Raw genomic sequence first — 26,592 nt, forward strand, 5'->3', positions numbered from 1 at the left:
ACGACTCCTATGTTTACGGAAAAGACTCCTAGTTCTAAAATAATTGTGTTTTCGTATTTTAAGAAAGAAATTCGCAAGGGATTATGCCTCGTAATAAGCAAATAACTTCTTTAAAAGTACATTTATTACTGATGCAATGTTTTTAAGACATTGTAGAAGTGTAGTTGGCAGAATAAATGCTAATAAAAGCAAAAACTCAATGACAAAGAACTAATGAAGCAAATTATTTCAGATTCAAAATAGTGCCTTGAGTTATTGAAAAAAAAAATGGTGATATCCATAAAATGTTTGAGTAAAAACTTGCTTTCCGCGAAATAATGAAATCCTTCATGGGGAAACGAACTTTTTAAAAAATAAAGAATTTGATCCATTTCAGAAAGAGCATATTAAGAATTAAAAAATAAATTTGATCAAAACAGTGTGTAAAAAATTTCTACAGAAAATGAGGAAGGGGATTTTATTTACCTAAAGAAATCAACTAAGCCAATCTAAATATTTTTTTTATTTGTAGATTCTACGCTAGATTTCTCCAATATAAACCAATTGCCCCATAAATACTTAAGTTAAACATTAAGTTGAACACACACAAAGAAAAAAAAAATCACAGTTGAAAGTATTCAAATCTAAAAAATATATATTGAGGTTGGCAAGCTAGAGTGCTAGGTTTAAAGCAAGTTAAATCAGTCATAAAATCTCAAAAGTGTAATTATGAAAAAAGATATAAATATACAAAGAAAAAAAGGGTTCACTAAATTTTTATGATAAAATATCTTCAACATTATGTAGTAAAAAAATAAAAAATTTCGAAATTATTTAAACTATTTGCTTTTTGAATGACAACAAGGAATTAAAGCATTTTGGCGAGAAGTACAGAAAACTTTTACGAAAAATGTTCTTATTAGGCTTGGGTATGAAATAAATTTGGCTCTTCTAATAACTGTCTTTCTTGGTACAAGTATTTAGGTTTTTAAAGAAATGTAAACAAAGTTTGTAAAAACTAAATTACGATGTGTTGAGTAACTGGTTGTGTTTCGGGTTAATTCGTTCATTTCATATTAAGTAAGAAATTAATAGATTTGTCTTGATTATTGACAAGTTTATTTTTGTTACTTTTATAATCTAAACCTTCAAACTGATAAGCCGTAATAAATATAAGAGTGTACCTAAATGTGAAATAAAGTTAAAAGAAAATTACTATTTACCTTTTGATTTTAATGATAGAATCTGCACGAGATAAATCTTAATTAATTTTCTTATTCTACAACTTAATCTATGACTGTTATATTATCAAATTCTGATAAATTGTTAAAGCCTGCTGATTTACGTGGGGAAAAGAAGTTCTTAAAGTATGGTATGAAATTACAAGAAACAGATAGATTTTGAAAGGATAAGAAGAGTTTTAAATGTGTACCGTGCAAGAAATAGTCCGGCCGAAAAATTGATTGCTGCAGACTGATGTTAAGCAGAAAAAGAGTGAAAACAGTTGAAACGACAGTTAGCTTAAGCAAATCGAAGTATTTATTATTATTAAGTAACGCCTACTAATGAAACTAGTTTAAGAAATAGGAAACCAGGTTGCTGTATAATTTAGAAAACCTCAAGTATTATCTGGATGATATGGAAATAATGTAGTGGTACTTGCTAAAAGTGAAGCATTGGTAGATAGCACAATGAAAAAGAAAAACCAATGAATAAGGCTGAAGCAGCGAGGAAATGGAATACCAGCATCTAGTGATATTTATATATGAAGTAGAAAACAAAAAACGAATCAAATATCAAGATGCAGGTAGAATTATAAAAAGCAAAATGATGGTTAATACTAAGGAAAACAACAAATAAAGGGTTGTCTCTGAATCACAAAGTAGAGAGCATTAAATCCAATTTAGACCATTTGTCAGTACTGCGCTTGCGCAGTGCAGGCGTATAACTTATCAGTCTTCGAATTGGTCACACCAGGTTGAAGCACCTTCATTTGCTGTTTGGAGAACCTCCCCACTTCAATGCAATAACCAATCGTTTAACGTGTTTCGGGAGTTCTATTTTATGGATACAAGATTTGTTGGATGGCATTCACTATTGTAACATTTTTGCATATTTACGTGCTGTTGATATTCTTAACTGTATATAAAGCTTTTGTATTTTATATTGTATTCATACATTTTATCTTATTCTATTCACCTACTTATGCCATTTTATCAGTTATAATTGTACGACAATTAAAGTGTTCCGTGTCTTTTAAAATGCTTTACTGTATTCTTCGGTGCAGCATGTCCAGTTTTGTGTCATTAAACCCTACATTCAATCAATTAAGAAGAAAAGATAAGTAGAAATATAAAGTCAAACTTTAAGTGCTCTAGTCTCTATAAGTATTAAACAAAAGTTTTTAGTCTCTAGGTTAATAATGAAAAAATACTGTAACTAAAATATGAGAGACTAAAAAATGAGAAGAAAAAACTTTAAAAAAAAGATAACGATAGAAAACGATCGGTATATGAAGAAAACTTGGCGAATTTGAAATACTTACTTGAAAAGATGCAGAAAAAAATTTGTCGCCTGATACAGGAAAAAAAAATTTATAATCTAGATCACGGGTTTCCAACTGGCGGCCCGGGGGCCGCATCCGGCCCGCGAAGCCTTTTTTTGTGGCCCGCGAACTAAAATATATTAGTTGTCATTTTTTTTAGGACAATTTTAGTAAAAAATCAATATGGGTTTAAAATACTTTTCTCGTTAATAAAAACATAATTTCTTCGTTTCTGTGAAATTTAGCATACCAACGGTGCAAAAAAATTATTTTCTCAGGTTTTGTACCCAGGAAAATATTTATTCAAATGCAAAAATAATAATGAATGTAGCTCTGTTTTGCTTCATTTTTTTTTTTTTTTTTTGTATTTTGTGAATATAATTTAGCATGTGAATATAATTAGCATATCAGAAATTTTCTGGAAGAAATTATCCGATTTAACTTTTTGAAACCACTCACTCATTTTGGAAGAAAATATTTACACACACATTTGTAAATTTTAAATGTAAATATCTATTTTCTGGTTGTTGCAGCATACAAATCTCAATTTTCTCATTGAATATTTTGTGTGCTACTACGTAAGTTTTAATACCAACTTTTTTAAAGTTTTATATCTTTACAATTAGATATCTTTTGCACATTATTTGCTTAATACATAGGTGCACATTAAAGTTATTGTAGCCCGAATTTTAATTATTTATTTAATATTTTTAAAAATCTACTTCTTCTTTTAATTTGTAATTCAGTACTTTTGTTTTGTGCAACTTATTAAAAATCTGACAGTAATATTCAATGTTTTTTCAAACATTAAAAAGACCTTCATAAAATTTTGATAAAGTTGTGGCCCGCCATTTAATTTGTGTTTTTAATTGTGACCCGCGGCCTCATGTATGTTGGAAACCCCTGATCTAGATGATTAATTGAGATGAAAAATGTAGATTTAGAAAATATATATGTTGGAAGTACAAAAAAAGTGTACAGATAATTCTGGATTTAGAAATAACGAACTCATGATATAAGTCATGAAATTTAAAAAATTAACGATCATAAATGTTAAGAACAAAATTATTTACCAAAATTTCTAGTGAAAGACAAAATTAGAAGTAAAAATTAGAATTACGATAAAATATTAGAAAATAAAATTTAAACTTATGTTAAACTTATATGTACCAATTATATGTTATAAGTACGAATTTTCGTAAATAAAATTTTTTATTTCTGTAGGGGAGAGTGGGGTCAATTGTAACATTTTTTACTTAACTATTTTTAACTAACAAAAAATCCAATATATTATTAGTATTAATTGACAGACGAGTAAAGTAGACTATCCTCTACTAGAAAAAAAATAAATACCTGATTTTAAATATTATTATATTAGTTATTAACAATTTTTGACAGTCGTGCAGTTGTTACAATTGTCCCCACTTACGGGGTCAATTGTAACAGTTCATAAATTCAACTAAAACATAGTTAATTATTCATATTATTATAGTTGTGATATATTTTTTTATTGATCAAAATAGTAGTGATATTTTAGGAGTAAAAATAATAATGAGCAGAAACCTAAAGGGTTAAACTTTTAACTTTAAGGGGTTAAAAATTTTAATTTATGCTGTGAAAGGTGTCAAATAAAATAATGCACATGCAACACAATATAAATGATATAGGAAACTATTGGTGGTTCTTAAAGAGTTAAGTAATGGTTTGTAAACATAAGATTATTTATTTTCAGCTGTTACAATTGTCCCTTTACTTATTGTTACAATTGTCCCTTTACTTATTGTTACAATTGTCCCTAAGACGCCATTTCAGCTTCATTTGTTAAAAACAATGCTAGTTAATAAGCAAAACTAATCTTTTTTTTATTGAAATGTTAATTAAAGTGTCCACTTACATATTCGGTTACTAATTTTTATTTGTTTAAACAAAATTACTTTGTTACAATATAATATTCTAATAACAAAAAAAGTACTTGCGTGGCGTGAAAATATCTTTTGTGATGTAACTCTTTCAAAAGTACAAAAAAATGGTTGCCATCAGGGGTGTACATGTAGATTTATTAAATACACCTTGTGCGCCACCTAGGAACCAAATCTAGAACCCAACACTCGAAATTTTTGCTCTGTTACAATCGTACCCTGTTACAATTGACCCCACTCTCCCCTACAGTTCTATGATGGTATAAGAGTTATTTATTTGTGTATAGATTAAAAAAATTGTTATAATATAAATATTTTATATATTGTTATAATGCGTACATATATTAGTTTTATAAGATTAGCATGTTAGTATGTGGGGCGTTAATGTTAGTCATAATATGACGAACACTTCAATGGAGAAATATTTGCCAGAAAAGATGCATATTTTTGCTTTTCGGTGACATGTAGTGAAATTGAAGATTTCGTAGGCTGAATTTAAAACAAAGAGTAGACAATGTCAGCGACATCAGGAAAGGAATGTTAGCAGATCTATAAAAGCAGGCATATTTTTGTAAGAAAATGGTGGTTTTAAGACAGAGAGAGAGATGGAACAAGTGTAGAATTATCTTTATGATGGTGGTAGAGGACAATCAACGAGAATATTAGTTTTTTAATTATATAGTATATCAAATGTTGAGTTAAAATCTTTATAATGACATTTTTTTGTTTTGATAAATTTTTAAACTTACGCCAAAATAAATGGATTTATCCGAGGCCATCACATTCAGGAACTAATTTTCCATAACAATTACAGTAGGCCGTGACGGCAAGTCACAAAACTGCGTTAAAATTGAAATTAATTTTATCTAATAGGCTAAATATTTTTTTCCAATTATCAATTTTATGTTCACAAAATACATAATTTTTTACTCTTACTAGAAACAAATGGCTCGTTAAAGGGCTAAATTGCAATCACGAGTATGATAAAATATTCAAAAGTTTACTCTCGATGGAGATACAGGCATCAAAAGAACATGAAAAGTACAGAAAAACAAGAGCAATTCAAATAGATTTTACAATAGACAAGATACGAAGTTCCCTCTGGAATGGAACTACAATATTCATGGTAGCAGTGTTTCTTTATTTTTTTAATCAAATTTTGCACAGAATATATGTAATTTAGATGAATATTAAGGCAAAACATTTAAGACAATGTTTTCCTACATTAAATTACATTACTTATTAACTTCTAAAAATGCCTATTTTGAATATTTGAGGAGAGTTCTTCCTTAATTGTTATCTAAAGACAAGTTTATGAGAAAATTACTCTATTAATGACTAAGAGTTCTATTACTTTATTTATAACTAAGTTTTCAAAGGAGTGGTTTGTTCTTCATCCTGTTAAGATGACCCTGCTCAACTTAGGATTTTTTATTTTTTGTTAACGATTATTGCTCTTCAAGCTTTAATGTCCTGACCTCAAAGGATGTTTACTAACACGTTCTATTTTCGACTTTTACCGGTCTTTGTAGTGCAAAAACCGACCTTCTTATGTAACGGGCATCTACGAACTTGAAATATTGCAATTAAGCAAAAAATATTTGCATTACAAATATTACACCAACATAAATATTTTGAACTCTTACCACCATTTTGGACAATTAAAATATAGAATACTTAATTTATAACTTCCACCATGAATACTAAATGATCAATAATTTATTGAGTAGTTTTATAATCCTCATTCATTTTATTCGATATGTTTTTATACGGCATATAATATTACAATGATTTATAACATTACCAAAACTACAGTAATAAAGCGTTTGAAAAAGTTTGCATATTATGAAAATAGATATGCTGAATAATCTATTTATAAAACTACTTTTTGCAAAAGAATAAATTGTTCCAGGAAAATTAAAGTGATAAATAAACATATTATATATTGGCCATAAGCGATTATAACATTACCATTGGTTTGTTTAGTAAAAAGTGTATGTCTGCTCTAGTTAAAGAGAACCATTAACCATTAAACACATCTAGACCTGGTGTTCTAATTTAAAAAATAAGAGTTATTTTAATTCTAGCTTATTTACTTTACTCTTGGCGAACCTGCATAACGAGACTGTCTAAAGTCGACAAAAATAAGAATGCAAAAGCAATCTACTGAGGAGTGAAACAACCTTATCGAGACTGTCTGAAGTGGAAAGAAATAAGCATGTAAAAACTATCTAATGAGGGCAGAACAAGCTTACCCAGGCTTTCAGAAGAGGGCAGCCTCAGGGGGTTTATCTTCTTTAGGTAAACACGGGGAGTCACGCCCCGGGGTACCCTAGTCATCTGTCCTCCCTTTGTTTTCTTCTCCCTTTTTTCCTACTTTCTTCTTTCTCTTCCCCCTTGTCGTGGTTGCCATATTAACTGTTTAGGGCTTTTTGTCTGTGCTCGATCACCACCCTGTAGTATCGGACCCAGATGGAAAGAGACCACCCGCGTGTTTGCCATGCGTGGAGACCCGTGTCCCTGGAAAGGGGGATCCTGGCAGTTGAAGGGCATCTTGGTACCCCAATACACTGCTTTTACCCGTGCTTCAGGTAAACGGGAGGTGCACATTGGCCTGTGTGCTAGTCACAAACGTCATCTGTTGGCTAGGGTCAAGCTCGAGGTCACTTACTGGGCAACTCGTTAAGGATGGAGGCTGCTTCAGTGGTGACTTTCGGGCGTATAACTATTGGTTAGCATCGTTGTTAAATAGCGAATTTGTGGGATCACTAATTTGTTATTTGCATCCCCTTAGTTGGACTCCGTGGTAAGTAGTGCCGCTGGTAGCTGAAAGTTGGTTTAATTTTCTATGGATAAAAATGAAGTGGTGGTCAGTTCCGCACACCAATACAAAAATAGCGGAACACCTTTAGTACCATTTGAACACGCTCAGTATTTCTTGATAGCTTTGAGAACAGTACCTAATACGTCATTTAGAAAAGTTTCTCCATTTTTGATACATAAGGCTCTTCTAAGAGAAGTAGCCTCAGTTAAAAAATTACTTCAGGTGACTTGTTAGTTCAAGTCTCATCCGAAAAACAAGCTACTACTCTGTTTACTTGTACAAACATATGCTCGTTCTCTGTTAATATTACTCCTCATAAAACTTTAAACACCTCACAAGGCGTTATATCACAGTCCGAATTTATCAGTTGTACCAAAGAAAATATTGTCGAGGAATTGTGTGACCAACACGTTATTGCTGTTCAAAGAATAAAGATTCGTCAAGATGGTCAACTTATCCCGACAAAACATCTCATTCTTACATTTGCTACTCCAAACTTACCATCTGCCGTCAAGCTTGCCTGGTATAACTGCCCGGTTAGATCATATGTGCCAAATCCTTTGAGATACTTCCAATGTCAAAGGTTTGGACATTCAAAGGCATCTTGTCGAAGCAAGCCCATCCGTGCTCGTTGCTCCAGCAGTGACCATGCTGATACAACCTGTGAGTTACCACCCCATTGCGTCAACTGCAAGGGTGACCACGCGGCCTACTCCAGGAATTGTACAAAATGGTCACAGGAAAAGGAGATTCAGTCCGTCAAAGTTTTACAGAATCGCCCGAGCCCCACGTCCAGTCGTGTCCTATTCTGCGGCTATAAAGGTGACCAAATGCTCTGTCAGTACGCAAACGAGCCTTCCACCTTTGCATTCTGCATCTCATCAGGTTAAAAATGCAGCCCAAAAATCGAAATGTAACTTTAATGCACCATCAAACAGAACAATATCTCCTCCTCCTAAAATTGTCAACTCAGAAAAAACACACCCTTCCCCAAGCAGCTCGTATCAACAAAAATACCCCTAATTAAAAAACCTGACATATCTCGGAAGAAGAAAGATCCTAAGTTCAATCAGTACGTCAACCAATCCACTTCTGATGCTCCGAAGAAGATGAATTTTGACGTAGAATTCATACTTGACTGATCTTAAAATACTTGGCGTTACATTACAAAATATCCATCCATTCCATAATTAATTTTATATCCTGGACTTGTCGTGGCATAAGAAATAAGCTTTCAGATATAAAGGATATTATTTATAAATATCAGCCTGCATGTTTCGCTCTGCAGGAAACTCATTTATCGTCATGTCATAATTTTAAATTTCGTAATTACTCTTGCATCCGACATGATTTTGATGATGGAAGTCATCCTCATGGCGGAGTTGCAATTTTAACCTGCAATGCATTACCATCTGCACATTATTTATTATCAACTTCATTACAAGCAACTGTTGTTCAAATTCACATTAATGTACTCCTCACTGTTTGTTCAATTTATCTACCTCCTAATACATCTGTTTCTCAAACAGAACTAAATTCATTGATTATACAATTACCTTCACCTTTTATTTTGCTCGGGGATTTTAATGGCCATAGTGAATTGCGAGGTAGCTCCGTCTCCAATGATCGGGGATGTAAAATAGGGCAGCTTATACAGGACCATAATCTATGTTTGTTAAACCAAGGCGAAGAGACTTACTTTCATATTCCGACTCATACCTTTCACTCCATCGATTTAGTATTATTTTCACCAGCTCTCTTGCCCTTCATACACTTTTCTGTTTGTAATGATCTGCTCAATAGTGATAATTTTCATTTCATATTCTATTAATGTTCCCATGAGTCCTAAACCATCAGTTTTCATACATCATCGCGCTAATTGGCACTTATTTACTCAACTTGCTCAGATTACTGATGCTATGGTAACAACGTAAATGCCGCAGTGAATACTGTAATCAGAAAGGCTGCAGAAGAGAGTATTCCAAAATCTTCAACTACTCCTCCTCGCCATCGTAAGCCTTGGTGGAATTCAGAGTGTTCAACCGCTTACAAGGAACAGAAACGACTTTGGAGCCTCTGCGAACACAAGCCCTGGGCTCGATGGGATAACTTACCAAATGCTCCGCCATTTGAATATTACGTCTTTGGGTAACGTCCTGGTTCTGTTTAATAGACGGAACAGATTTATCCATCATGTTGGTGTGAGGCAATTGTCTTCCCCATATTGAAACCAGGCAAGGATCCTAAGGATCCGGAAAGCTATCGCCCTATAACAAGCCTTTCAAGCTATCGCCCTATCAAAGCTATCGCCCTATATCACCTTTAGCAAGCTGTCTGGGAAAGACCTTTGAGCGCGTGGTTAACACCCGCTTAGTATATTTCCCAGAAAAGAACCATCATATACCTAAATTCCAGAGTGGTTTTCGAAAAGGAAGATCTACTACTGATAACCTTATTGCTTTAGAGTCACGAATTCGTAACGCTTTTGTCCGACGTAACCATTTTGTCTCTATCTTCCTTGATATTGAGAAGGCTTACGATCGGACATGGCGATACGGAATTCTTAAGACACTCTACGATATGGGACTTCGTGGTAATTTACCCATCTTCCCGAAGAACTTTCTGATGAAATGGTGGGTAAAATTGCGTTCTACGTTTTCAGACCTCTACCTTTACAGATGAGGTGGGAAACGTGCAGACAACAAAAGGTATTTTTAGTTGGGAAGTCAGTAAAACTTAAAGCAAACTATCCTAAATTAGAAAACTTAATAAGTTTAAAAAAAAGATTGAAAAGAAAAGAGAGAGAAAAAACCTTCACTACCTGCGGCACACTGGGCCTCCCTCAGTCTCAACCAAGTTAAGACAGTCAGAACACAATCTTACTCCACCCAATGAGTTTTCCCGTGCCTCTACCTTTACAGATGAGGTGGGAAACGGGCAGACAACAAAGGGTATGTAAGTTGGAATGCTATTAGAGACTATAGAAAACTATAAGAAAAAATAAATTTGCGTTATGAAATTCATTTTGATCAAATTTCTAACTTTGTAATATAACTTAACTCTAATTTCACAATGTAGAATTTTATTATATGCATATAAAATTAAACCAAAGAAAAAAATTGCCTAAGATATAGATAAATAGCAGAAAAAATAAAACAAATAATAAAATATCTAAGATAATAAATATATTTTTATGAATAAAAAGGGGATAAAAGTATAGCACAAGAAGAATCCCTTGCCTAAAGTATGTGTGGAAAAAAAGGATTAACATTAGAATATCCATTTACGAAATTAATGAGAGTTGAAATCTCCTTTTACATTCCATTTTCATTCTCGAGTAACAATAATTCATTAAGAACAAAATAGATAATTATATAAATAGTAATTAAGAGCTGAAACTTAAGTTGAAATTACTTTAGGCTGTTTTACAATGTCATTATTTACAGGCCAAATTATTAGACGCACTTTAAGTTTCAATGTAAAATTTTAATTATCAGGTGACCTTATATATCAACCCATTACATGTATGTTTAAATATAAAGCCTATACACTCGTGTAAATCATGCCGTTATTAGAACACTACAGTGCGTCTAAAAATTTGGTCTAACAATATATTAATATAATGCTTGATATAATAAATATTCTACATTTATATAATATATCGTCTAATTTATAGTATATATCGTCTAATTGAATCCATTGATACACAATCAAGTGCAAACCAGTTTCAGTAGCGTTAAAACAATAAAGCTGTCACCTGATAATTAAGATTCTTCATAGAATCTTAGAGTGCAACTAATAATTTGGCCAGAGACTGCATATTAAACAAAAATGATATTTTTAATTTCAAGGCATTTTTTTCCCGATTAATTTCACGTTTTGAGATAATTTTTAAGACTTATAAACTTTAAAAAAATGAAGAATAACTTATAACATTTTATTTTTAACTTGATATGAAGCCGCGTCAAGTATTTTTTACACCACATGTCGATGGGAAACTTTTTCCCCACTTATGATAACACGACCATCTGTTGACAATTTTAGAAAATAGATTTAAAAAAAAAAAAAAAATACCAATGAATTGTTCTTTTTTTACATAAATGTGGGAAAAGTTTGCTTTGGGAGCAAAAAGAGAGATTGTTACAAGGGAGCCATTTTTTTTTCTGGTGCGTGTTTTGCTTTTGTACATTTCTTATAGAGTATTTTTATAATTTTAAGCACTGAATTCATTAATTTTAATTTTATTTTATAACAGTCGCTGAACAGCTGACCCAATTTTTGGGTTTACGACATTTAGTGTTCAACTCCGCAGATTTGTAATTTTATATTCAATCCAGAAAACAAGAGAATTCCTGGATTAAATGTTGATAGAAATTTGCCTTCATGGAGGACTTTTTGACCCAACTAACCCATGTTTGCGTTACATGGAGAGGAAAATCACGAGAACCTCCCACTGTTAGCCTGACGGCAAGGGAACTCTAACCCATGATCCGTCTACCAGTGAGTATATTTCACGTCAGCACTTAGGTTCGTGCAAACCGGATGCGGTATTCGTATAGACCAGCCATCGCCGGTATCGAGCCTGGTTTACCTCATTGGAAGGCTCTATCTGCTGCATAATTGAGCCTCTGAATTCATTAATTTCGTTAGGCAGGGATAGTCATGTTGGCAGGGCACTGGACTCACGTCCAGTTGAGAGGGAGTTTGAATCCACAATGCCGAAGACTCGCAGTGTAGTAAGTGGTGACTTGTACTCGTTAAATCTATCGGGTCACAAAGTCCACCATGTTCCCATAACAAATTATGTATCTGGAGGTACTGAATCGGAGATGGATCGTTCTTTGGTTTAGCTCAAAATTATGATCTGTGCTTGAATAAATAAGTCCGCCCTATAAATGGGTGCGGCTGAAGTCAAATTCTTGACCATAGATGGAGTCACTAGAAAGTAAGAACAATAGCACCCTTTGACTTAATGGCTTACAACAACAACAACAACAACAACATTTATTTGACTATTTATAAGCACATGTGTTCCGGTGAGTGGCCAAATCTTTACTAGAGGTAAAAGCTTGAAACCACCGCATCAACCGCTCCTAAAAAAATATCGTTATTAGAAATCAAATAAGTTTTAAGTAATAAGATAAATGAATTTCCTTTCATAAATATATCTCAATACCAAAAATATCTTCATGCAACAGTGCTCGATTCAATCCCAATACAATCCCTTTAAAGGGTTAATAGGGATTGTATTCCACCATCTTGGTCTTCTCGGTGACAAATCTCTGGAAAAAATTTCGGGAATTCCTGGAATTCGGAAGAAACAATCTGTTACTTTCTGTACAATAAGGAGAAAATGCTGGTATTTTTTTCGATCTTAAAATGGTTTTAAGCAACAAATATCCCGATAATGTTATGCCACGTAAATTCGCACTAATGTTAGGGAACGAAACTTTTAAAACAGGTAATGGTTGGCGTTTTCGGGAATTACAAGAAGTTCACTGCTGAAAGAACGAAGCAAATGAATGGAAGAAAGAGAACTTCAAAAGTATAAACCGTTTATAACAGGCTGTTTTTTCAACTCCCACCCGATCGAGCATTTAAGGGAGAGAAATGTTACGGTATCAAAGCAAAGATTGACTGTTCTTCTGTGTGCCAATAGCACAGGGACACACAAAATTCAACTTCTTGTTATCGGCAAACCATTGAAGCCGAGGGGCTTCAAAAATGTGAAAAGTCTTCCCGTGGAATATAAAGCAAATAAAAAAGCTTGCAACAATAACAATCTCCATAAATATTTATATTATGCTAAATATTTGTGGAGATTGTAAAAAACTTATTCCTTTGTCCTATGTTTTTCTGCTGTAGCTTTAAAAATATTCAACACAAGTAATCAACATTTTTAGAGATATTTCAGATTATTTACAAACATATTAATTAAATATTTTAAAACTGCTTAACACATGAGTATTTAAAGTAGTTCTTTTATATTGCGCATGTACAGAAAAAATTTTTCTTTTGTAAATTATTGTCGGTAACCTCAAATCTCTGAAGGCATTAACCTCTATTGCTAAGTAAGAAAAATCGCACGAACTAAACACCTCAAAAGTTAATAAATAATTTTCTCTGCATTTTTTGAGAAATTTAAAAAAATGTCAAATCAGATCAAAACAAACTGAAAGTGTCTTTACCATTATTTTAGGGTAATGTATACATATTAACAAACAAAATCTAATTACTTTTTTAAATCTAGGAAAATATTTACAAAAAAAAAAGGATTTCATTTATTTCCCCCATTGAGGTTAATAAAAGCATTTACAACAGGAGACACCTGATTATAACAAAAAATCAGTAATCTTGATTCAAATTATATGACATACTCTGTAATTTAATCCGCCGCCAGTAGGCAATAGTAAGAGCATACCCTCAATATGTTGTTGCTAAAGATTTGATTTAAAATCAATTTAATACTTATTATGGTTTTCTATACTCAGCTATATCACTGATTCATATATTCTCAAGCATGATGTGTGCTATTTCTAATTCATGTCAAAGTGAAATGAAATGTGGATAGTGTAAATACAAATCACAATGAATTCCTAAATTTGCTAGCATAAAAATCATGATGTGTAATTTGAAAACGATGTGAATACAAAGCATACTGTATAATTCATAAATTAAACGAATAAGACTAACTCTGGTTATTAGTAACTTACGTAAACATACGAGTTATTTTTAAATATATAGAGGAATTACAAAGAAGATAGATTGATAGAAATAAAATTAGTTTCCTTCTGTTATCAGCTGACATGCGACTGAGGGTGATGGGAAGTCAGAACAAAAAAAATTCTTCTATTTGATAGGTCAAAAATCTCTCTACAATTAATTAAATATAAATGATTCTGAATAAACTAAGTCAGGAAAATTCATATTGAAGGCAGACCGTATAGTTAACTTCCAAAAATGGAAAGAGGAATTTTCTGCTAATTCTTCAAAATTATGTCAATGAGAATTATTGAGAACCTTCCCCCCCTCAAAAAAAAAAAAAAGAAATGAATAAATAAAGTAAATATTAAGATTAGTTGTTCTTTAAATATTTTGAAATTTTTTTTAAAAATAGACAAAGATTATTTAGTCTTCAGATAAAAGAGTATATGGCTGCAAGAAATTATAATTTTTATGTGACTAGTTTTATGCTAAGTTTTGATTGTGATATGACATGATTTTTTATGATCAAAATAAGTTTTTCTTTAGAAAATAAGAATTAAATTAAATTTAATAACTCAAAGACCAAGTTGATATGTTTTAAAAAGGAAGAAAAATGCAATGCATATCTTCAGATATATGAAGGTAATATTAAGCTCTATACTTTTTAATCAACTACTAATAACTATATAAAAACTTAAAGATTTACAGCTAATTTAAATTAACATAATAAGCATTATTGTTCAGACATCATCACATCACAACTAAATATAGATCAGAGTTAAAATTGCATAGTATTCATAAGCAGTGAACGTTTTGTATAATACGTTTTTTAATCTGAAAAATATTTTAAATTTTAAAAAAACATTTATGAGATGAGAAACCAAAAATATTGGGAATTATGAATCAAAATGTGAGGATGATTAAACCTCAGCCATTCTCAAATAAAAACTAAAATACGATGATTCCAATAATTTATGAAGGGATTTTTCTTCTTCGTTAAGAATTTCTGACAATGTGAGTAAAATTTAATTGTACCTTAAATATATATAATTTTTTAACCCCAAAAGAAGATGATCATTGAATTTTTAATAAAATTCATAAATACCGAGCTATTGGTGAATTTTGAGTATTTACCCGGGTAAATATCCAGGGTATTTGCCAAGTAATAAATTCTAAAAGCATGGTATGGTAAAAAAGAAAAACGAATGAGTAATAAGGATTAAAAAAATACACATAAAAAAAGTTAAGACTGTTATATGTACAGCAAATTTAGTAACTAACTATGTATTTTAATTGTTGTGTTATGGAAGAAAATATAAAATCTAAATAATGTAGAAAAATATAACTTATAAGCAACTAATTTTGAAATCGAAATTTTACAGTACACAGATTTGGCCTGAAATTACTTAATTATTTAAACTAGTTGATAAATATTCATTTTATGCATATTAAATATTTATGTTTTTGAAAAAAATATAAAATCTAAGCAATGTTAGAAAATATAACTTATAAGCAACTAATATTGAAATACAAATTTCACAGTATTTTATCTGCAGTATCATATTTTACAGATATGACTTAAAATTCCATTAAATTTAAGCTAGTTGATAAATATGCATGTTACAGTGCTGACACCCTATTCACAACAATGCTGATAGTACTTTTCTTATTCCTGTGATAAGAAGAAGACTGGAAGAATTTAACACTAAGTAAAATTAATGAGAGGATGATTTTAAACTTTTAAGAAGTGATAATTGATCAATAGGTAACCATACCAATTAAAAAAGTGTTTACATAATAGGATGCTAAAAATATAAAAGGTAATGTAAAGTATTTAAAGGTAAATAGTAAATGAATCATTTAGGTAACAAGACTGAAAACCAGCACCTTAGTTACATTTAGCAGGTTTATTATGTTACAAAAATAAATTAATAACTGACCCACATGTTAAAAATTAATATTGTAGCACATGACCTTGTACTTTATCCATTAATAAATTTAAAGGTGATTTCAGTAGTTATTAAAAATTTTAAAACACACAAGAAAGGGAATTACTGGCCTAAATTATTTCCTAATTATGTAAATACTTGCAATGTAAATGCCTCTAACTACCTACTGTAAATACTTGCGAGTGATTTCTTCTAAGCATTCTCCGCAAAAAGGGGAAAAAATGTAGTAAATTTGAAAAATGACTTCAATGTGGCAAAAAATGTGACAAGAATGTGGCAAAAAATATTTCACATTTTTTTTTAAATAACTTCACAGAGAAATACCTCAAAATTATGCTATTTTATGTCAAATAACAAAAAAAGTAACATCGTTCCTCTGTGTCCATACATAAGAGTATAGTCATCTAATGTATTTTATTCTATTGAAATAAAAAAGCTGTACAAAATTTCAAAGTCATGCTAATAATGTCAGTATAGTAGTTTACTTGCCTTCAGTTACTATCTATATTGTCTCACAATAGAAAAAATAATTATTAGTAAGTTATTTCAAAAACTGAATTAATAAAAATAAAATGTTAAACCTTAAGGTGCAGTTTTTCTTATACAGGTCATAAACGCTACAATATAAAATAGAAAACTAAAACTTAGCCATTAATTAGCCATTTTAGAAGATTTTTCAAACATAATGTGAAAAAAGTACACATATTTCAAATTAATGTTTATGGAAAAAAGAAACAAAAAACACTCTTAAAATGTGCTTAAGGTGTACAATAAGATCTGTTTAATTGCTTGCATAAATAATAATCAAATTGTTCTCTTCATAATGTTAAATCTTTTTTTCTTCCTCCAGCAATCGAATGTATTTTAATGATTTCAGTCCAAGTTTCCTCTATAGTGATTATTTTGACTGCAACATCATGTTTTTAATTTTTCATTGCTTGAATTTGCAAATTTTAATGATAGGGCTGTAAGTAAATTTTAACAAGTTAATGGGTGTTTAAAGACCTAATATTTAAAAATAAGGGAATAAAAAATATGCAAATATTTATACAAAATCAAATATAGCATAAACTAAATTCAATAATGAAAGGAAACATCAAATATTTTTTTCCTCTTGCTTCATTAAAAAAATTACATTATTTTTTTTCTTCAAATTAACTGATTTATAGTTTATAAAAAAAATTGCAATAAATGATTTTTTCTTAAATTTATAGCAAGGGATAAATCTTTTGATTTTGTAATAAAAAATTTGAAAGAAAAGTCTTCAAAAATACTTTTATATTTGAGATGAGGTTTGATTTATTGAGGTTGTAGCTATAGATGTGGGTCGTGTAAATACCCAAGGTGTAGGATATTTACCCAAGCATTTACTTTCACATTGAATGAATACCCAAAACCGGGGATTTTAGAATTTTTTTTATTTTTAGGTGTGTAAACAAGATTTGTTTTGCTTATAGTACGGAGAATAATATAATTTTATATTTAGTTTTCACAAACAAACTTGAAACTTATATATCAGTTTCAGAATAAATACTTCAAAAGACTATATGATACAATGTTGCATTAAAATAATACATATTTGCATTAGAAAAGTAATGTAAAAAGGTTAGCAATGTGTAATGTAATAAAGTAGACATTATATTAACTCATTTAAACTAAAATTAGTACATTTTGAAGAAATTTTTTTTTATTCAATTGAATTGGAAGAGATCAATTATCACAGAGAATTGAATTTAAATTTATGATTAGATTTAAATTGTATTAAATGGAGGAGATTGTCAATTATCACAGAGAATTAATTTAATTTAAATTTATGAAATTCGTTGAAAGTAAGTTTTTAAACAGGTTTTGCTTATTCAGGGTGAGTTTGCAACTTTAATATAAGTGATATAACTAAAACAATAAATTTCATTTTAAATTCATTCATAAAATTATTTTATTTAAAAAAAAATTTGCCGTTTTTTATTTATTATTTTTTTAAGAAAAAAAATTCAAGATTATATTCAGCTTTCATGTGTATTAATTTTATTTTTATTAAAATAATAAGAATTATATTAATTAATAATAATTATATTATTAAACATCAGCCATATTTGTGAAATTTCAAAATTTCATTTTAGTCAAAAGAAATATTGAATTATGCAATATAACTTTAATATATTACAGAATTTTTTGTCAAACTTAAGGCAATTCAGAAAATTAACCAAAAGGTAGTTAAATTTACTGAAGGTAGTCATCTGCATATAGCATAAAAATTATTGTGTGTGTGTGTCCTTTTTACACTCCTAAATCATCTGACCGAAAGTTATGAAACTTGGGATACAGTTCAAAGAATAAGAAAGGCCACTGTTGACATTAGAGCATTCTCTGACAAACCATTTGAGTGGGATGATGAAGAACGAAATTGAATTTTTTGATTTGTTAAGCAATAACCATTGTCATAAATTTAACGATTCAATTTTCCAAATATTTCGAAAGATAACATTAGTGATAATTGCTAGCTATTTAATCAACAAAAAAAATTGTTGATTGCACGTATTTAAATATTTAATTATTTATATTCACCATATCAGATAAATTCAATGAACATTGCCTGGTAGTATGCTTGACTTACATCACTAAATGTATACTTTGTCTGATACAACATTGTTTATTTTTGTTTATATTAATTATTTTACAAGTTTCTAAAACACTAATCATTTAAAACAAACAGTAATAGAATAGGAAAAATATATATTTATGTATTTAAAAGCAAAATTAAGGGGAAAGTGGTACTTTTTCGATTAAGAGAAACATAAAAAATCGATGCCAATGATGCTTAATTAATTAAGGTAATATATGCATGTTGAAATAAAAGAAATAAGCTTTGTACTAGAAAGCAAAAGTAATGGAGTAAAGGCATTTATTTTTCTAGAAGAAACGTATGAAATCATCATACTATCATTGATGACAATAATTGCTTAATTAATGTTGGTAATATGTTTTAACTGAAATAAAAAAAAATAACTTATGAACTAAAAAGCAAATATAAAGAGAAAAGATATTTATTCATGTTTTGAGCAACCGTAAAAAATCAGCATGTTATTATTGACACCAATCTTCAATTAATATTGATGTGTATTAATTATAGTAAAATAAGCTATGTGCTTAATTAATAATAATGTGTATTAATTAAAATAAAATAAAATAAGCTATGTGCTAAAGAAGTCAAGCTCAAGGAGGGAAGATTAAAAGAATTTATTTAAAAAATTGTAAAAAATAACCTCTCACAATTGAGGCTTAATACATATTTATCACTGACGGAAATGTGTATTACTGGTATTATGGTGATTGGTAAATTGGTTTTGAGAAAAATTCTACAACAGATTTTCAATAGTTTCAGAAAATATTTTTCCACTGGTAGCTAAGATAGTGTATGCCAAGTGCTAAGTATACTAAGTACTTTTTATTTTTATTTCAATGGTATGGTTTACAATGGTATGAATGGACAATTAATTTGTTGCTTCCTTTTATTTACCATTGCCAAGTATTTGAAATAAAAAATCATGCAAGCATACTAAAAACTAATATTTATTATTTTCGTTAGAAAAAAGCAAAAACAGTTCTGTTACATTAAACATACCCATATTGACACAAAAACTTTGCTATTTTTTCTAATTTATTAATTCCCTTAAAATTGTCATTCACCTGGTTCGTCCATTAAGCTTTTTAGTTGTGTCCTATATGCCATTTATTTTTCAGCATGATTGCGTTGTGTTCTCAGTACTGATTTATTGATTATTTTCCTTTAGGAGAAAAACAGTATATTTTGTTATAAGAAAGATATATTTTGTTATATCCCTATTCGAAGAACGGGTATTCAGCTAGTATCTTTTAAAATCTCATTTACTATTTTCAATTTAATATTCATAACTACCAACATTGATAGAAAAAAAATCCAATAGATTTCACAAAATTTAAACTTTATGATAACTGTTGCATAAGATACTAAATATTTTACATATAAAGAATTTTAGAAATATTTTGACATAATGTAAAAACTTTATTATACTTATAGCTATAAATGGTCTACAATATTTTCCAGTTATGATTGATATTAAATGAACTTGAAATTGTTTTTTAGTAGAATTTTAAATAGTGATAGACAAGTAATTTATTATTAATAGTTAAAAGATTTTTAGTTAATTTAAAAGGAAAGCTCTGAATTAAAATAAACAAAATACTTATGAATGAGATTCCCTTCAATATGTGTTAGTAACACTTATTTAAATATTCAAGTAAGCGATGAATTGTGTAAAAATTCGATTTCTATCAGGATTTTTTTAGGGAAACTTACTCAATTTTAGGGAATTTTCCTTATATTCAAAAACGAAGAGAATTTTCCTTAAACCAATAGACCAGGAGAAATTGACAAGATCCAGAAATGTAATGGTAAATTCAATAAAGTTTGCGGTAATGAATATTAAATTGCAATTAAATATTTTTAAAAATTAAAATATCTTGTGTTTTGTATTAAAAATACATCTTGCAATTGGTAATATGATTTATTTCATAATTTTTAGCATAAGAAGAAAAGGCAAACATGCATCTTTTTATTCTATACTTCATTATAAACAAAGGCATAAAAGATATTAATGCAAATAAAATTAATTCCAATTAATTATTAATTATTGATTTCAATGCTTTTGTTATATGCAATTTCACTTTTTATGTCCTAATCACACTTAAGTTAATAGCAATTAACCTATGAAATAAAATAAAAAATTCAAGTGAAAAGCAATAAATGATATGTATTTAAATAAAATAAAAAATTAAATACTCTTTCTTCATTCCTGTAAGAATTATTAAATTTTCTCTCTCTTTCTTAAAGATTAGGAATAAAATAATAAAATTAAATATAAAAAACTATTTATTATGCTATTTACATAGTAAAATATATAAATCCTTGCTTAGAGTATCTCAATAAGCTAAACATACAATTTTAATAGGGGGCAAAGTTTTTTTCCCCCAGATTAGTTTTATTTCAATGGGGTAGAAATTTCATGATCTCTTTCAAACTTGATATACAGAAATATTTAAACATGTAGCATATATTTTATATCCCTTTGAAAATCATACTTATATTAAGCTACACTTCTTTTAATTTATTAGTAATAAAGATGTAGAAACTCAAAAACTTTTACAGTCAATTTATCACAGACATTTATTATTCAGAAAGGTATCACAACAGAATATGAATCAAATAAGGCATTTTGGATAATTCATATTCCAAAAAAAGATTTGCATGATTAACTTTTTTAAAACAAATGACTTAACTTGAATAAATTTTGCAGTTCAAAAATATATTTCTGGCAAAACTTTCATCATTGATGAAATCAATGATGATCATTGGTGATCATAAGTTACAAATATTGGGAATTATGAACAGAAATGTGAATTTAAAGTTGGCTCAACTGAATGAGATAAAAAAGGCTTGACTGAATGAGTTTTTCTTCAAAGTTAATTATGAATTAACTATTTGACAATGCAAATAAAGCTCAATTGTGCCTTAAAATATACATAGTTTTGTAAAACTTTGAAAAAATACAGAACTCATTGAATTTGCAATAAAACTGATAAATATACAGATATTTATGAATTTTGGGTATTTACCAGGCTAATTATCCAAGGTATTTACCGCAAGTTATAAATAACCGGGTATTTTACATTTATAGTTGCAACATATAAATGCATTTTAATATTTGTAGACATAGAAGAATGTGTGAAAAGCTCATAAACATTTAAACTTGAAGCATAATGTGCTTTCTTCCCTTCACTTGAGGGCTATGTTGCTCATATATTTGTTTTTATTATTTAAGATTTGCAATCGGTCTATTTTTTTTTGGACAGTTAAAAAACCTTAATAAAAAAATTCGTGATTGTCAATTAAAATGACTTCACACGATCTCTTGATATATATGAATTTAGGACAATACATGTCCTTCGAAATGAAGAAAAATTACTTTTATTTCTTGAAAAAAACTACTTTGAAAAACTCTTATTCTTAAATGTTTTCCACTAAAATTAAAATGTTTAAATTGTATAGACTAATGCAATATGTTAAAAATATTACACTAATTATCAGCATAAATCTTACTTACCAGATGAAACAGTGAAGACAAAATTGTAGTCGGACATGGTAGCCTGCCTGGTTGAATCATCTTGTATGCATGCAGATTGGTTTTACTTGATTTGTTTGTGATCCTTCTTGCCTTTTTCCAAAGCTCATGTCATACCTTCTTGTTGATGCTCATAATAATTTCTTTTGACCAAAAGATTGAACTTTTCCTTCAGGCTCCTATTGAATCAATGTGATTTTACTTAAAACAATTATTTATACACTTGCAGAGATACACTAGCTATTATTTATACACTGGCTATCAGTATTCAGAAGTACAATAGCACTGAAAGTTTATAGAAATTAAACACTAATACAATTTTAAGATGTTTTTATTACTGAAGTTTATAAAAGTACATAAAGGGTACATGAATTATAAAATTGTTATTTACGATTAAATGAAAAAAAAAAATAACGCTTTAGAAAAGGTTTCAAATTAAAAAATATATATCACTGATATATTTAGCTTAGAAAACAAAATGAATTTAACTAATAACATGTCTCATGTGATGCATCAAGCACTTTTATTTTTTACTTTAATCAGTCAAAAAAAAAAAAAAACTGTGAAAGGGTGATTAGATATCCTGCTTTTTTGCTTCTATCAATTTTTGTTTTCTTGTTTCTAGATATCTTTTTACTATTTCTTGCTATCAGCAATAGTTTTAAGAGAGGCAGGGGCAATTTATCATAGAATATCTATTTACACTAAAATTTCTTAACTCTTAATGTTTAAGAAAAAAAATGACATTTTAAACAGATTACTTTTTCTAAAAACCATAATTTTTATTACTCGATTGTAAGACTGTCATCTGAACAATGTTATTGTCAAGAAAAATCTTCACTTTTTCATTATATATGATTATTGATAATAAATCAATGATTAAAGATAAATGATTGTAGATAAATCTTAATGGTTGGCATCTCTACATACAAAAGCAAGTTAGAATGAAAACCAACCCCATAAATATTTCCTGATAGAACAGCATAAAGAGAAAGTGACAAAGGAAAAAAGGCAGGTCAAATGACATAACTTTTTGTGTTGAACAATCTTAAAAGTTTAAAGGAAATGAAACATTCTTTTAACGGTTTAGAACAGCACTATAATTATCTTTAAATACTTTAATTTATGAGCATTACAAATTTTATAATGAGATAAATAAGACACTTAATTAACATCCATTGCAAACTAACTTACCAGCTTCTCCTTAAATAAGGTAATAAATTTGAACAAGAATGACAAACATAAATTTTTTAGAATTTTAATAGTTTCCATTCATACAAGTCAGGGCTTGCCAAGTGGGCCCACTTTGATAAAACCTGCCTATGTTTTATTGGAGGGGGCTCTATATTGTGACTGTGTAAAACCTTTTGCCAATAATTACCATTGAAATCATGAGATTGCTCTTGAACATCAAATTAGATTCAATAAAAATATGTCAAAAATATTAAATAATGTTGATCTTTACCTAGAAGCTATAAATTTGGAAAAACATTTATCAATTGTTTCTAAAGCTTTGAATACGCTTCAATCAGAAAACACTTCAATTTCAGAAGCTGTTGAAATATGGATGAATCAGAACCACATTTTGTAAAAAGATCTCAACAGAGCGTTCAGCCATCTCATTTATTAGCATACATCATCGAAACAAGAGGACAACTTTAAAATGATAAACAAGAGCAATTAGCAGAAAACTGGCTTTCTAATCATCATCTAGAATTTCCTCTCCAGGTGTTATGGCCCTCATAACTTCCGATGCTGAATACTTTCCATAATCGATGATGCTTGACAGTATTATTTAACAGTTTTAAACACAAAAATGGTGCAAAATCATGACAAAAAAAGTGAAAAAAATTCCAAACTTACACAAAATTTCTGACAATTTTTTTTTCTTCCTTACACTCAGCACCAGCATCCTCTGCTTTCATTGAAAGACACTTTTCAACTTTCGGTTTTATTTGGAGTAAACTATGATATAGATAAATGGCTATTCACTTTTACGAGTTTTGCAGCATTAAGAAATGTGGACACTTTGAATCTGGTGCATGATAACAATAATAAAGAAAAATTAACCTTTAAAAAAGTAACCTTTTAATTAATTAAAACTTTTTTGACCTTTACGTTAACTCTTAACATTTGCTGGCAATTTTTAACTATTTTGAGAAAGTTTATATCACTATTAAAAAATAGTTAAAGAATAAAATATTGTTTTGATTGTTTGAGATTTTTTAAATATTATTTTTAAGATTTCATTTTAATATAATTTATACTGTTTCTTTTAAACATATGTTTAAAAAAATTGAAAACAATTTTTTTTCCTACTAAGCGGTTCATTAACAAATTTAAAGTTTTATTCTCTAGTTTTAAAAAAATAAGCTAAAAATGTTTATATATGCTTTTTTTCATAATTTTATAGACCAATTGGTTTCTGGAAATAAAAATATAAAGTTAAAATTAGTTATCTAAAAATGAAGTCTTCTTTTTCTACGGTTAAATCTTTGAAAATGGGATAAGTAACTGATACTCTTTATAATTATATGTAATTTTAATTTCACTTTCTATTCATTTTATTATATAAATATGGAAGACCATTAAATATTTATTTCAGTTTAATTTTAGTGAAGATAAAAGTCAGATAAAATGTTAGTTTTTACTGATTATAAATTTATAATGGGTGCTATATATATATATATATATATATATATATATATATATATATATATATATATATATATATATATATATATATATATATATAGCATAATAAACAAAAACACGAAGAAAATAATGTAAAATAATAAGTTTTATTTATTGTGCATAAGCTACAAGTGAATAGAACTCATAAAATAAGTTCAAAATGTAGACAAAACAAGGGAAAAATTACAGAACAATGAAAGAAGGGGAAAAAATAATAATAAAAATGACAAGAAGCCGGAAGGGGGAGAGGAAACAATCTGAAAATTCAGATTGTTTTTTTTCCTTCCTGTTTCTTATTATTTTTATTATTATTTTTCCCCCTTCTTTCATTGTTCTGTAATCTTTCCCCTGTTTTCTCTACATTTTGAACTTTTATATATATTTATATATATAAATCTTAATAAATACAGTAAATAGATGTGCGTTTAAACAAAAGGATTAATAAATTTGTTCCTTTTATATTACTGTTGCATTTATATTTTATAACGCTAGAGTTAAAAACTGTGAAGCCTTATGTATTTAACAATAAAGATTCAAATATGTGTTAGTGACAGTGAGCTATTTAAACTTATTTTAATTTTGTTATGTGTATTTTGCATTTATATATTTATTTCTACTTTTAAGCTTATACAACACTATTTAATAAATAAAATTATTTATACAGTAGGACATTAAAGTTTATGAGCATTAAATGAAAAATCCAATATTAACTTTTATAGCTTTAAAAAATTGACACTAAACAAGGTTTTTTTCATTTTTTTACCAAAAACATGATGGTGCAGAAGCAATAATTTAATTTAGCCACATGCAAAGATAGATTTCTAAATATAGAAGGGTAGTTTAATTACTAACTAATGATCAGATCAGCTGATAGCTTCTTGTTTTGACTACTAATGATATCACCATCAATCCATGATTGCAACCTTCAGTTTCCTAAAAGATTTCAAGCACGTCAAACATTTTCATCATCAAGATAGAAAAAAAAAATATATTTTAAATTACATAAATAAGCATAGTTGTCTACATGAAAAGAAAAACAATCTAAGAATTCTACAAAAATGTATATTTCACACCAACTCTCGAACCTTATGGATGAAATTTTTGAGATTTTATGAACAATTAAAGGAAACCGCTATTTTAAATTATCTGCATGCTTTTAGTTTGCAGTTGTATTTAAATGAACATGAATATTACTTGCACTTATAATTTTACAAATAATGGCTGGAGAAAAAAGGCATGCTGCTCTCAGGTGGACCCTAGAAGGCAAATGAGAAGAGTTTACTTTACGATGCATGAAAACTCAAGTTTACAATGCATGTTGTTAAAAGAATTAATGGTGTCAAGGATTACTTAAAGGGAACAGTCAAAATTTGATAATAAATACCTACTCAATAAGTATTTATTATGCTGATATTTTACAAATTCTAGTTTTCAATACTGAATTCATTTTAAATAGTTGTAAAGAAATGATTCAAAAAAAGTGCACTGAACAAAAAGCTAACTAGTTTTAACGAAAATTTCTTAAAAAAAACAATGAAATGAATAATTGAAATCCTGAAACCTACTGGACAATCGAGTAAACTATCGAAAACTTCTCTAGAGCTGGCAGTTATAAATATGTAAATGTATTTGCATTAAGCATATAGACAATAAAATATCATTAGTTATAATCATAAAGTTACTTCTATTATTGTCATTAACATGCCTGGTTTGTAAGGAACCTCATAATCAAACTGTATAGGAAGATGGAAAAGTTAATTGTTTTCACTAAAGAATTAAAAAAAGGCTGTTCTGGATTTCTATTAAAGTATTGCAATCT

General features: G+C 28.9%; 1 long non-coding RNA gene across 1 annotated transcript in view; it reads right to left on the reverse strand.

Annotated features, from left to right (window-relative positions):
- The window catches only part of LOC147806720 (uncharacterized), a 38,469-nt gene extending 12,702 nt beyond the window's left edge, over positions 1-25,767 (reverse strand). Inside the window, exons 1-2 of the long non-coding RNA XR_015435084.1 lie at positions 25,626-25,767; positions 22,062-22,258 (exon numbers count right to left, since the gene is read on the reverse strand). This is a non-coding gene — a long non-coding RNA (uncharacterized LOC147806720). The remainder of the gene's footprint in view (positions 1-22,061; positions 22,259-25,625) is intronic.
- Between the last annotated feature and the right edge of the window lie 825 nt (positions 25,768-26,592).

The sequence above is a fragment of the Parasteatoda tepidariorum genome, chromosome 7 (genome assembly GCF_982258835.1).
Source record: "Parasteatoda tepidariorum strain Cologne lab strain chromosome 7, Ptep-v5.0, whole genome shotgun sequence".
Taxonomy (NCBI): Eukaryota; Metazoa; Arthropoda; class Arachnida; order Araneae; family Theridiidae; genus Parasteatoda; species Parasteatoda tepidariorum.